The sequence below is a fragment of the Corvus hawaiiensis genome, chromosome 31 (genome assembly GCF_020740725.1).
Source record: "Corvus hawaiiensis isolate bCorHaw1 chromosome 31, bCorHaw1.pri.cur, whole genome shotgun sequence".
Taxonomy (NCBI): domain Eukaryota; kingdom Metazoa; phylum Chordata; class Aves; order Passeriformes; family Corvidae; genus Corvus; species Corvus hawaiiensis.
In genome coordinates, this window is record NC_063243.1 from 2,392,536 (window position 1) to 2,404,609 (window position 12,074).

The window sequence follows — 12,074 nt, forward strand, 5'->3', positions numbered from 1 at the left end:
GGTTTCCGAGGAATGGCGGACTGAGAGGAAAGGCGGGGGTTCCGTGCCGTGTGCAGAGCCCGCCCCTCGCTCCGATTGGGCGGTGCTGCCGTCAGTCGTGGTTCTGGCGCGCTGATTGGTCGGAGCGGGGAGCAGCCCGGGCCCGGAGCCGCCGGCAGGGCGGCCGTGGCGCAGCAGAGGCGCCATTGGCGGAGCGTCTGTGCGGGCCCGGGAGCGGCGGCGGCGGCCGGAGCCCGGTGAGGCGGCGGCGGAGCTCGGAGGCGGCCCCAGCGCAGGTGGGAGCCGCGCTCGGTTCTGGCGGGGCTCGGGGCTGGCTGCGGGCGGAGGGGGCGGCAGGGGGCTGTGGCGGGTTCGTTGTGCCGTGTGGGCGCCGTGTTCGCCCTGGCGTGAGGGCGCTGCGGGAGCGGCTGCCCGCGGTCTCCTTCCCGCTGCTGCCTCGGCAGGAGCCGGTGCCGGAGCAGCGCTGGCTCGTCCCGGCTGCTGTGGGTAGGACAGAGGTGGCTGCCCCGTGGCCGGCAGTGTGCGGGAAAGTTCCCGTGGCCAGAGGTTTGTGTCCCCAGAGGAGCCGGAGGAGTCGTGTAAAAGTAACTTTATTCGTGGACAAAGGGAGAGGCCACGGGGCATTTCCCGTGGGGTCTGTCCAAGTGTTGGAGGACGCAGCCTCCTTTTTATGCCGATTTGCCCGGCCGCATCTCCGTGTCCCTTTCCGCAGTGGCTGAGGTCCTTGGAAGGTACAGACTTCCCGATCCGCCTGCTGCATGTGCCCCTTAATGTGCACCCCCACTTTGTATAACATCCGATATTCGTGGCTCTGTGAAGGCTTTGTTCTTCTTCTGGAACTTCAGGAATTTAGCGGGACCTTGGCTGAGCAGCAGTTTGTGTCAATTAGTAACATTTTCTAAAATTTATGGTTTCTCCCATTACTTGCTTATCTCCAAATCCCTGGCCCTATCTGCAATGGGATTCACACCATCTGTTTGTAAAGACACGTTCATTTTTTTCCCTTTTAGTCCCTTGTCTTCTTATTTTCTCAGTACTTTTCTTTACAAACTTTAAAAATGCCTTAATCTGTTCTTCCTGGGCCGCCTTTGGTTTTGGGATTATTCTCAGTGACCTCATTCTGTGTCCTTTTGTAGCCGTTTCTGGATCAGGAGGCCTGGCTGCCACCTGCATGCCCTTGATCCCCTGCTGAATGAGCTGCACTGAGCAAGGTGTGGCGCATGGTAAACAGATGAGAGTTGCTGCAGCACCTGAGAGGAGAAACAGCATTGGTTTAACCCATGGTCTGCCAGGGAACCACGAAAACCTGTCCCATTCCCATCCTTTCCACATTTGGAGCAGTACATGAGCTGCTTTCTTCTTTCCTTTGTTCTCTGTTTCACCACTTTTCCTTTGTCGTCTCTTTGCCAAGAGCACTTTGAGTCATTTAATTTTCCACAACCTGCTGGTCCTTCTGCTGGAAGAGAATCTGATGCCGTCCCAGGGTGAAATGTGGCGCTGCTCATGGGAGTGGATTGGCGGGTGAGAAGGTCAGGAGCTGGAGCTGTGTGCTTGGTTATGATTTGGAGGACAGCTTGTAATCTAATGATGCATTGAAATGATCAGTGGGTTCTCTGGCACCTGGTATGAATTTGTTCGGGTTCCCAGGGGCTGCTCCATGGTGTTGTAGGATTTGTTCTGGTGGCCGTTCATCTTTTCCCCATTTTTGGGCGCTGCCAAAAATGCCAGGGATGCATCAATTGACCGCTTTTCTCTGATTAAATCATCACATCCTTGGATTCCCAAGTGATTTCACTGACCTTTTGGCAGCAAAAGCAGCCCAGTGGTCAAACCCACCCTGTATAACATAGAGAATGCCGGCACATGTTGGAGTGGTGTGAAAAACGAGGTTCACTCTTAGTAAAATTTTAAGAAAAATTTAATAAAAGGGACAATTAGGAGACAACAGTGAAAAGGGTATTATGGCTGGGTGCTTTGGCAGAAATCCAAAGGCACACCTCTACATCCAAAAGATCGTCTTTAAAAGTACATCGCTTATTGCATATTCATCACCATCATGCATAATTCATTAATTCTTTGGACTTGCTAAGTATCATCCCATCAGCGTTATCTTCCTCCTTGGCTCCATTACTCTGGTTTCTGGTTTTTCTTCTGATAAGATTCTCCAGGAATGTGAAGATTTTCTCTGCCTATCTTTTCTAAATTGACTACATAAACAATAGACATTCTATATCATTACAGAACCTAGGTAAAGTTTTCCTAACATTAAGGAACATGAAAAAAAAGCCGACCTCACGATACATTCATAACAACACCTCCGTTTTCCTTTTTTTACAGATCATTTGGCTTGAGCAGTATCCCTCGTTCTCTTGCCTTTATTATTTGCTCATTTTTTTCACAAATCAATCTTGCTTCTTCAAAGGGGTCTTTGATATCATTTTGCTTCTTTAACACCATGATCTTTTGTGCCGTTCCAGATGTAGCCAGTTTTGGTTCCACAGGCATTGGTACTATTTGCATGCCTTGGACCACGGTAGATATTAATCGAATGAAACAGGGGATCAGGCAAGGGAGAAATATCAAGCCTGTGGTTAACGGAACCGGGGACTTGTTGCCACAAGCCCCGGCGTGCCCTCGGGCAGAGGGGACGCAGCGTTGGCCTCCACAGCGTCCTCGCTGCACGGCTCAGTGGAATCGGCGTGGGATGGGTGCGTGCGCTGGCTCCTCCTCAGAGGAAGCACGTCGGGCGGCCGGTGGATTAGGCTCGCGTTAGCCCAGAGGCAAAGAAGGCGGGAGGGGCCTCTGGTGTGGGTTCCAACAGGTTTATTTGTGGGAGGGTCCAGGAACCAGAAAAACGCACCGAGAAGAAGCGGGCTCACCCCTTTATGGGGGGGTGGAGCAAGGCAGGGAAAGAGAAAACAATCAATGGGATACAAGCAGAGGGGAGGATACAATTTTTCAGCACAAATGGGGAAAACAGGGAGGCAGGAGTCACAACAGGGAACCAATTAATAACTAAGAAAGGGAGAACTTTCTGGAACAGGGGGAGGTAATTTAGGATTGGGAGCCACCCGGGGGAGCTAACCTAGATCTCTCCTGGTCCGCCTTCCGATCCACTGTGCTGGGTGGGGAAATCCACCCAGTGGATGGCTCTGGTTTGACTGACATTTGATGGTTTCAGCCCGAGAGCAGGCTGAGCTACCTCAACATGCAGTGGCACATAAAAGGAAAAAGCCTAGCTTCTTCCACCATTCTATTCCCAATACATTATCCCACCAGCTAAGTTTTAGTGCAGATTCCCACTTTTGGACCGGCACATGGGCTATTTTTCTGATATTTTTGACTATATCTAGGACGGCATCCCCATGGTCATCTATCTTCAAACAACAGTCTGATGTATTAAATTTTCCACAAACACCTCCTTCTTCAGCCAATAGATAGTCTAAAGCCAACCTATTCTGATACACTGCACCTCTTGTTTGGCTTTGTTGGCTAGCTAGTAATTCCAGTGCCTGACCAGTTTGGTTCGTTATTATTTCTACAACTGCTTGGAGTCTTATAATGTGATTCAGCATGTAAATTGGGGTTCGATATCCCCAACTCCCATCTCGTGCCCAGCCGGCTGGCCCATACGTTTCAATTATGCGCTCAGCGGGCCATTCCTCGTCTCTCCATTTTTGAGGTTCTCCAATCAATTCTCTTTTATTCCTTTTTAGATCCTCATACACTGGTATTCCTAGTTGATCTCCGTCTGGCTTGGGTAAAAGAAAGAATCCTGTGTGTATGATTCCCACGGTACAACTCCTTTTCCACTGAGAGGGGAGCTTTGCCTATGCCCTTTTTCTACATATCCAAAATAGGCCATCTGGTGCCTTCCAGTAATCGAATTTTTTTTTTGATTTATATTTTCCCAAAATTCTGAAATGTCTGGGATCCCAAAATAAGGATTTTTGTTTGTATCATTGCATTGAAAGAGTTTGACCTTATTATTGTATTTACAATTATTTTCCTTTGTTTTTTCCTGAGTCCAATACAGAGTTGGTTTCTCGGGGACCCACCATGTAAAAGTTCCTTTACTGACTTTAAAAGTATCTCTTACAAGGAGTATTTCCTACTTTGTTGAGGAAATTGTTCCCGGTACGCCAAAGACACTCCTATCACTGTTGAACTCAGTACCCACCCTTCTGGTCTGTTTTCTCCCCTTATCTTTGTCTGATTCCACTTAAGGAGTTCTATTGGGCTCAAGCTACTGCCTTTCTATGGCCATTCCTCTGTCATCAGAGGCCCTCCACAGACCCAACAGTTGGTTACATTAAGCTCCTTACCTATCCTTTCCCCTAATTCCACAAACAAGTTTTTTCCAAATTTTGAGATTTCCTTTTCATTTTCTATTTGTTGTTTGAGTTTCACATACATGTCTTGAATTGGGGTCGATACAGAGTTAGATTGTTGTGCTGGCTTTGCCTCCTTATTTACCAGTTGTTCTTTTACTAAGCCTGAGACTTTTCTCCCAACAATATACGTGAAACAAATCCATCTTTCCCTTTTTGGACATTTACTTCCCAACCTGCTACTGCTTGTTCCTAGGTTTTCTGCAATCCAGTACTTTTTCTCATTTTGCATACAGTTTTCTATTTTGGATGGGTTATAACAGTGACATGGGTATGCACAATGATAAAGGAACCTCGCTGTTTTCCATATACAGCTTTTGGTAGCACCTATGGCATGGCTGTGTTGGTATCCCCAGAGGGAAGAGACAAAAGAGGAGTTGACAGATAAAGGAATAACAGAGGTCTGATATGGCTGATATCTCCACCTCCCCTGCCTATGGGGTTGCTACCCACAGCAGGGGTATGTGATCTTCTTGGTGGCAAGTACAGTGGTCAATTCGGTCTTGCCCTCTATTTCCTCGTCACTTCCTCTTTGCTAATTTCCAGGCAAATTGCTTTTGACACTTCTTAATTGTAGCTTCCCGCTGTTCCTCAGGTATCTCCCATTCAACAGGCACTAGTAATTCCCATCCACAAAGCAGGGTTACTGTTTCAGCTGTTCTTTGCTCTACCTGGATGGGGAATAGATTTGGCGTTTGACACTTCATGCAATGAGTGTCGTTTCTGTGAACTACAATAGCAATAGTTTTTACAGTCTAGACATTTACAGTTAACCCAGCTAGCATGTCCAGTATTGGGGTGGATCAGACAGGGTATGTGGTACGGCACTCTTGGAGGTAGCAATTCCTCCTCCTTTTTGAATAAATCACAGGCTAAGGCCAGAATATGAGAACCCTCAGCCCTAAATAGTCCTGATCCTCCTGTTTGGAGTGGAAGGATTCCTCCCCAAGGAGGGTATCGGAGGTGTCTCAGGACCTGTCCAGGCAATACTTGAAACCACTGATATAAGCTTGGCCTTATTTCCCAGTCAGGTGTGATTCTTGGTGTATCTCTTGAGTCATTTGGGTTTTCCCAGCGCATCAACCCCCAGTTCCCTCTTAAGAGTTACCTTGGTATCACCAGGCATAGATGTTCTGGTCCACTCCTTAGGTTCCTGCACGGGTCCTTTGATTCTGCTGACGTGGATCCACCCTCGCTCCTTGGCCCGGATCGCTGCCTCAGTTGTCAGTAGCACCTGAAAAGGACCTTTCCCTTGTGGAGTTAAAGATTGCTCTTTCCATGTTTTTACTAGTACCCACTCCCCTGGATGGATGTTATGGATTTTAAAGTCTAAAGGTGTGGTTTGAGGGATTATCTCTTTTAACTGCAAATCTTCAAGGGTCCTTGCAATTGTGTTGACATATTCTTTAACACTCATTCCCCTAATTCATAGGTAGCAGTTCCATGTTGGGTGGTCAGAAAGGGTAACCCAAACTATAGGAGAAGGGTTCATGAAGGATGTCTGGACTTCAGGCAGCTCTCCTGAAAGCTGTTTATTGCATAGGCGAAGTTACAGCATTTCAGGGAGTGGGTATCCAGAGCCAGCCCCACAGCTGTCAGCTCCAGCTGTAGGCATACCTGAAGCCGCTTTCTGTTCAAGTTACAAAGCATTTTATACTTTTCTTTGCTGAGTATCTTAATACATAGCAACCAATAAGCACCATACACAATACCTTTACATCTGCCTATAGCCTATTTATAACTACTACCATCACCATATTATAGTCATTATTATCCAATCACAAGAGTAAGTAAGTTACAATTTAAGCTTAGAATGGAAAATTCTCAGACCTCTCTTCTTCTTGCTACATCAACATTTCTTGTTTGCCTGCCATATCTCTCTTTTTGGTAAGAACATGTTTCCTATTTACTTATGCTCTTCTTGAGACTTATTTACTTGGTGAAAAACATGTCTTTGTTTGTAGTCACATACCTTTGTCCTAAGCATAAAAATCTCCTTCCAACTCATCTCCAACCTTTGCCTTCTCAGTTATTCAGTGATCACTGGTTCAGCAAAACATCTTTTACTTTATATCAAAACTTGCTTTCATTTCTATCTCATCCTCAGTTTCTACATTCAGAGATCTTTCTGCCAAGCTTACATATCTGTGAAACTTTCTTACCAAACTTTCATCTGGTGAGTGCCTTATTAAGCAACTGCCTTCCGTCCGGAAGCCTCCATTTTCCACATTCATCTGGCCTTCCTCCCATCCCGCTTAATTCCTTCTCCTCTGTTTCACTGAATTTTGGAGTCTCCAATTTTTCATTCTTTGAGGTCAAAATTAACACAACCCTTTTTTATCCCATTCTCTGCAGCATCCTCAGCCCCCCCCGATCTGCCAAACTCCCTCCTCCCATCTCTGAGGCCATCCCCCCCCGGTGTTCCCCCATATGTACCACAGCTGTCTCTGCAGGTAATTCCAATGCCTCTAAAACCTCCAAAACAAGTCCCCCATGCATCAACCCCTTTCCCTCTGAACCAAGCAATCCCCTTTCTTCCCAGATTTTCCCAAAGGCGTGCACCCCTCCAAAAGCGTAACTTGAATCAGTATATATATTTCCCTTTTTGTGTGCTAAATGTTCCAGTGTGCATAGTCCCCCCATCAACTAAAGCCTACCCTGACATTCTTTTTCCTTGTACACATCTGGAAGAACCCTCTACATCTATTATTTCCTTCTGAAAGGGCTCGTTCCTCGAGATCTGCTCGAACTTTGGTGTTTTGCTTCTCTTTTAAGAGAAACGGCAGAAGCGGTCGTTGCCAGGGGAACGGGGCAGGTGGGGGGTGGGGGGGGGGGGTAGGAGGTGGGAATCCTCTCCGAGGCTGATTCCTCCAGGAGTGGGGGGGCAAAGGCGGGAAGTGCCACTGGAACTGGCAAGGGGACCAGCTCTTCTGGCGGATCCCAGAGTCTGGCGTGGAGCCTCTGCACGGGGCCGCAGCAGCCACGGCGACAGGACTGAGCTGCCGGCGGGCCCAGCACAGCCCGCGGGGCCGAAGCCGGGTTCAATGGAGCCGCGGCAGAGAACGCAGCGGGGGCAGGGGCCGGCGGAACGGCCGCGGACATCGGGACCGGGGCCGGGACTGGGGCCACCACCGGGGCAGGGGCAAGCGGGGGTCCAAAAGCAGCGGGCTGGGCTGCCGCGGAGCGGATACCCGGGCTAGGGACAGGCACAGGGACACCGTAAGGGGTGGGCTGGGCTCCCACAGGACCCGCAGGGGCTGGAGGGGGCGGTGGGAACACCGGGGCCACCGGCAGAGCTGCAGCCGCTGGGACAAGCGGTGGAGCCGCGGGCGGTGCCTGAGAGCCGGCACAGGCGGGACCTCGGGCTCCGGGAGCGGCGCCACAGGAGCCTGGGCTTGGGGCGAGGCAGGCGGGAATGGAGGGGGCGATGCTTCCAGGGGCTCCCAGCCCTTCTCTTTCTTGTTTTCCCTTTTCTCCTTTTCTCGGGTCTCTGACAACTTAAAAATTCTTATCCCCTTAGGCCCTATGTTTCCCACCCAGCATGAAGCATACTTGCTTTCTTCTGTGTTAAAGGGTTCTTTTGAATTTACAAATACTTGTAAAGCCTGACAGATCCAGACTTCAAGAGCCATGTCTGGGCCAGAAAACATGGTCGGATCTTATTTCCTTCTCGGCCCAATCAAATATACAAAACTGTATCATTTTGACTTTGCTTTTTTTTTCTTTGTACTTGGGTTTTTATTCCAGTTAGCTAACATAACTCCCAGAGGGCTTTCCTGGGATATCTCCGCTGGCACACCTCTATTCCCTTTTTTTTTTGCCTGACACTTGCTTACTAGTTTTATGTCCCATTTTCTCAGAATCTTATCTATCCTTCCCAGGCCTTTGTTTCCCACTTTTTGTTTTAATAAAAACCAACAAAACAACTATTCAAACCCCACCACCTCTTTCCCCTTTCTTCTCCTAGAATAAAAAAGTTCCTTCCTCTTAATACAGTATGCCTCCGTCCAGAAAATAAAGTTGTATTTCAAGGTTTAACATTTCTATCGCATACATTTTCATTCATTCTCACTCACTCCTTTTTATTCTTCCAATTTCTCTTTCTCAAGCGCTATCAGTCACAACCACACAAGATTAAGGTACCTTTTAATTTCAAATTGTTGGCCAATATTCACCCCTGGGCCCAAAGTTCCAGGTTTCTTGGATTTATCCTCAATTTGGCAGAATTAAGCCTGGATTTCTTGAATTTTTAACCCTCAATCCAGCAGTCTCAAAACCCAAATGTCTTGGAACTAACCCTCAATTTAGCAGAGTTAAGCCCGGATTTCTTGACTTTTGAACCCTCAATCCGGCAGTCTTAAACCCTAAATTTCTCTGATCCAATACTAGGAAACTCTTGACTCCCCTCCTTCAAGGAGTCCAATCCCTCCCCTGAAACCCAGTCTCAGTTACACCGGGGGTTCTCTCACTCCTTTTGTCTTTGGCTTCGCCTCTTTACTGACTGCTTCCCTCGCGGCAGAGCAGAGCCGCAGCCTCAGAGGCTCCACACTCGCTTCGCAGCTCTGGGGTAACCAGCCCGCGTCTCATGCACACACTTCCATCCCCCTTATCCCCCCAAAAAAAGAGGAAAGAAAAAATACTCCCCTTTCTCGGAGTCTTCGTGCACAAGATTTTACGTGTATAGTTACCGCAGTATCTTAGGGAGCCTTTCCTTTCTTTTTTCTTTGTCTCCTCTCTTGCCCTCCGGGTGTTTGACCTGCAAACCCCCTGACCCTGCCGGGAAACACAAAGCGAGGCTGCCAAAAGCAGGTGGGGGTGCCCCCCCCCCCCGCTCTGGGTTCCCTGGGAGATCTCAGAGGTGAGGCCTTTTCCCCCGTACGGGCCACCAAATTGTGAAAAACGAGGTTCACTCTTAGTAAAATTTTAATGAAAGTTTAATAAAAGGGACAATTAGGAGACAATAGCAAAAAGGGTATTATGGCCAGGTGCTTTGGCAGAGCCAAAGGCACACCTCTACATCCAAAAGATCGTCTTTAAAAGTACATCTCATATTGCATATTCATCACCATCATGCATGATTCATAAATTCTTTGGCGTTGCTAAGTATCATTCCATCAGCCTTAACTTCCTCCTTGGCTCCATTCTGTCTGGTTTCTGGTTTTTCTTCTGATAAGATTCTCCAGGAATGTGAAGATTTTCTCTGCCTATCTTTTCTAAATTGACTACATAAACAGTAGACATTCTATATCATTACAGAACCTAGGTAAAGTTTTCCTAACATTAAGGAACATGAAAAAAAAGCCAACATCACAATACATTCATAACAATTATTTAACATGCAAAAAGCCAACATCACAATACATTTATAACAGTGGGGAGAGGGATGATTCCCCCCTGCCTTTTTGAGTGAAGTTCTCCCAACATTCTCCGTTTGCTGTTTTCCTTTGCAGCTTCAGGGATTTCTGTTGCAGAGTCAGAGATGCTCAGTGTGGGCTCTGCCTTTAGCGATGCAAATTCCATCTGTGCAGGAAGGCCGAGCTTGGGGTGAGGGGCAGAGGGAATCAGCCCAATTCCTGTGGCAGGCAAGGAGAGCCTGGGACATTGTGCACACTTCCCGCAGCAGAGTTAATTTGCATTTCTAAAGCTCCTCTGCTGGCTTCCTGGGACGAAGCTTCTCTTGCAGGGCAGCCATCAGGTGACTCACATGTTGCCCCCCCCCCCCCCCCCCCCAAGCCTTTTTTTGTTGTTGTTGTTTTGTTTGGTTTTTTTTTTTATGTTCTTTTAACTGTTTATGAGTTAAAGGGACTCCTTTAGAGCTCTTCTAGTTTTGCAAAATGCAACCTAAAGGTGAATGTCAAAAAACCCATACCAAAATTTTGCCATCACTAACAGCCATGCACACACATACAGAATAAAATCTCAAAGCAACAAAGATTTTTGCTACTTCTTCTCCTAAAACTAAAAATTGTCTCTCACGTCCCTGGCCCAAACCTTACTTGCAATATCAAAGTAAGATTATTGATATTAGGAAAAAACATTCTAATGGTGTAACCTAATCCCACCCAGCCCAGAGTGTGAGTGTAACTGAGAGCCAGAGTGGAATTCTCCCGCTGTCTCGCGCAGCAGCTGTGGCGAGTGCAGGCACAGAAAGCTCTGAAGGTCGCCCAGTGCCAGCGAGGATTGGCCCCCAGTGCCTGGAGATGCCAGAGGAGGTGCCCAGCCAGACTATTTCAGCAGAGGATCTGTGGGCAGCCCCCGGGGCTTCCCCCGCTGTGGAGCCCTGGCTGCTGCTGCGGCCCCTTCTGTGCAGGGTCAGTGGCGGCCTCGCATGGTCCTCCTGCAGCCGGGGAGTGCAAATCCGCGGGGCTTCAGAGAGCTTGAGGCGAGGGTGAGGGGTCCCCCCGTGTTCAGCTGTGCTGGCGGCTGTTTCTGTGCTCGGGGACACTTGGAATGGGCCACGCCCTTGGCCACCAGTGGTGCTTCTTTGCGCTCCTCAGGCAGGACCCGATGTCCTGGTTGGATGTTGTGGGCAGCAAAGTGCCAAGGCAGGGTCTGTGCCAGCCGAGCTTCCTGTGGAAGAGATTTCACAAGAGACAGGATTCTGGCCACAGACTGCTTGAAACAGACATCCCTGATCTCCACCCCCCACTAGGTCGAGAATGAGCAGGGTGAGGAATTGGAAACATCAATTCCAGGGGAGATAATTGAATATCTGCCTTGGGTCTGGCTCTTCTTCTTGCCAAAAGCCAATGGCAGCAGCCATACCCGTGGCATCTTGGTTTCTCTCAGCAGCTTCAGAAGGTGTTTCTTTATTTCCCCATTCATTCTTTCCACCCGACCCAAACTCTGGGCGTGCCAGGGGATCTTGAGGTCCCACTGTGTTCCTAAAGCAGCCAGAACGGCCTGAAGGATCTTTCCTGTAAAATGAGTTCCCCTGTCTGAGTCTATTGTTTCCACAATCTCATATCTTGGAATTGTTTGTTCCAAACATGCCTTAAGAACTGATGCAGGGATTGCTGAAGCAGTCGGAAATGCTTCTGCCCCGCTGTGAGCTGCCATGCTGTTAGCAGAAGATATTGAAGCCTTCCTGCTCAGGGCATTTCAGTGCCAGGCTCTTCCAAGCACCCCCAGCTCGGCCCTTTGAGCTGAGCATGCGGGCGCTGAGCCGCGCTTTGTCTCATTCCCTTTCCTTCAGAGCAGCGTGTCTTGTCACTCTTTTCCCTTCTGCTGCCCTTGCAGACCCATCCCTAAACACCTTTTCTCCCTCAGGCCAGGGAATGTCTGGTAAATCTCTCCTAGCCCGGGTCTGGAGCTCTGTCACTTGACTGCAGCCATGGGTTTCTTGCCAGCCCCGTGTCCAGGGCCGTTCAAACAGGAGGCTGGGTTCAACCCTTGCCCTGTGCTCAACTCTGAATCCTCCTGTTCCATCCAACAAGTTTCATTCTGTAAGAACTGAGCGCTGCTCATCCATTTAGAGGCTCCTTTGGTTAACAAAGCTTTAACTTGATGCCTGTCTTTGAAAGACAGGTGTCTGCTAAGGAAGGCAGGAGCCTCCCTTGGAATGGAAAATGTAACCCACTTCCCTCCGAATTAATATAATTTTGAAATCAAGGAGCTTTCAAGCAAAGATATGAGAAACAGGAATAACAGTTCTTTGCTAGTACGTATAACAAGGCAATACTA

The 12,074-nt window shown here is 48.5% G+C and overlaps 1 pseudogene; it reads left to right on the forward strand.

The window, feature by feature from the left end:
• The window catches only part of LOC125318825, a 157,891-nt pseudogene that overhangs the window by 84,281 nt on the left and 61,536 nt on the right, over nt 1–12,074 (forward strand).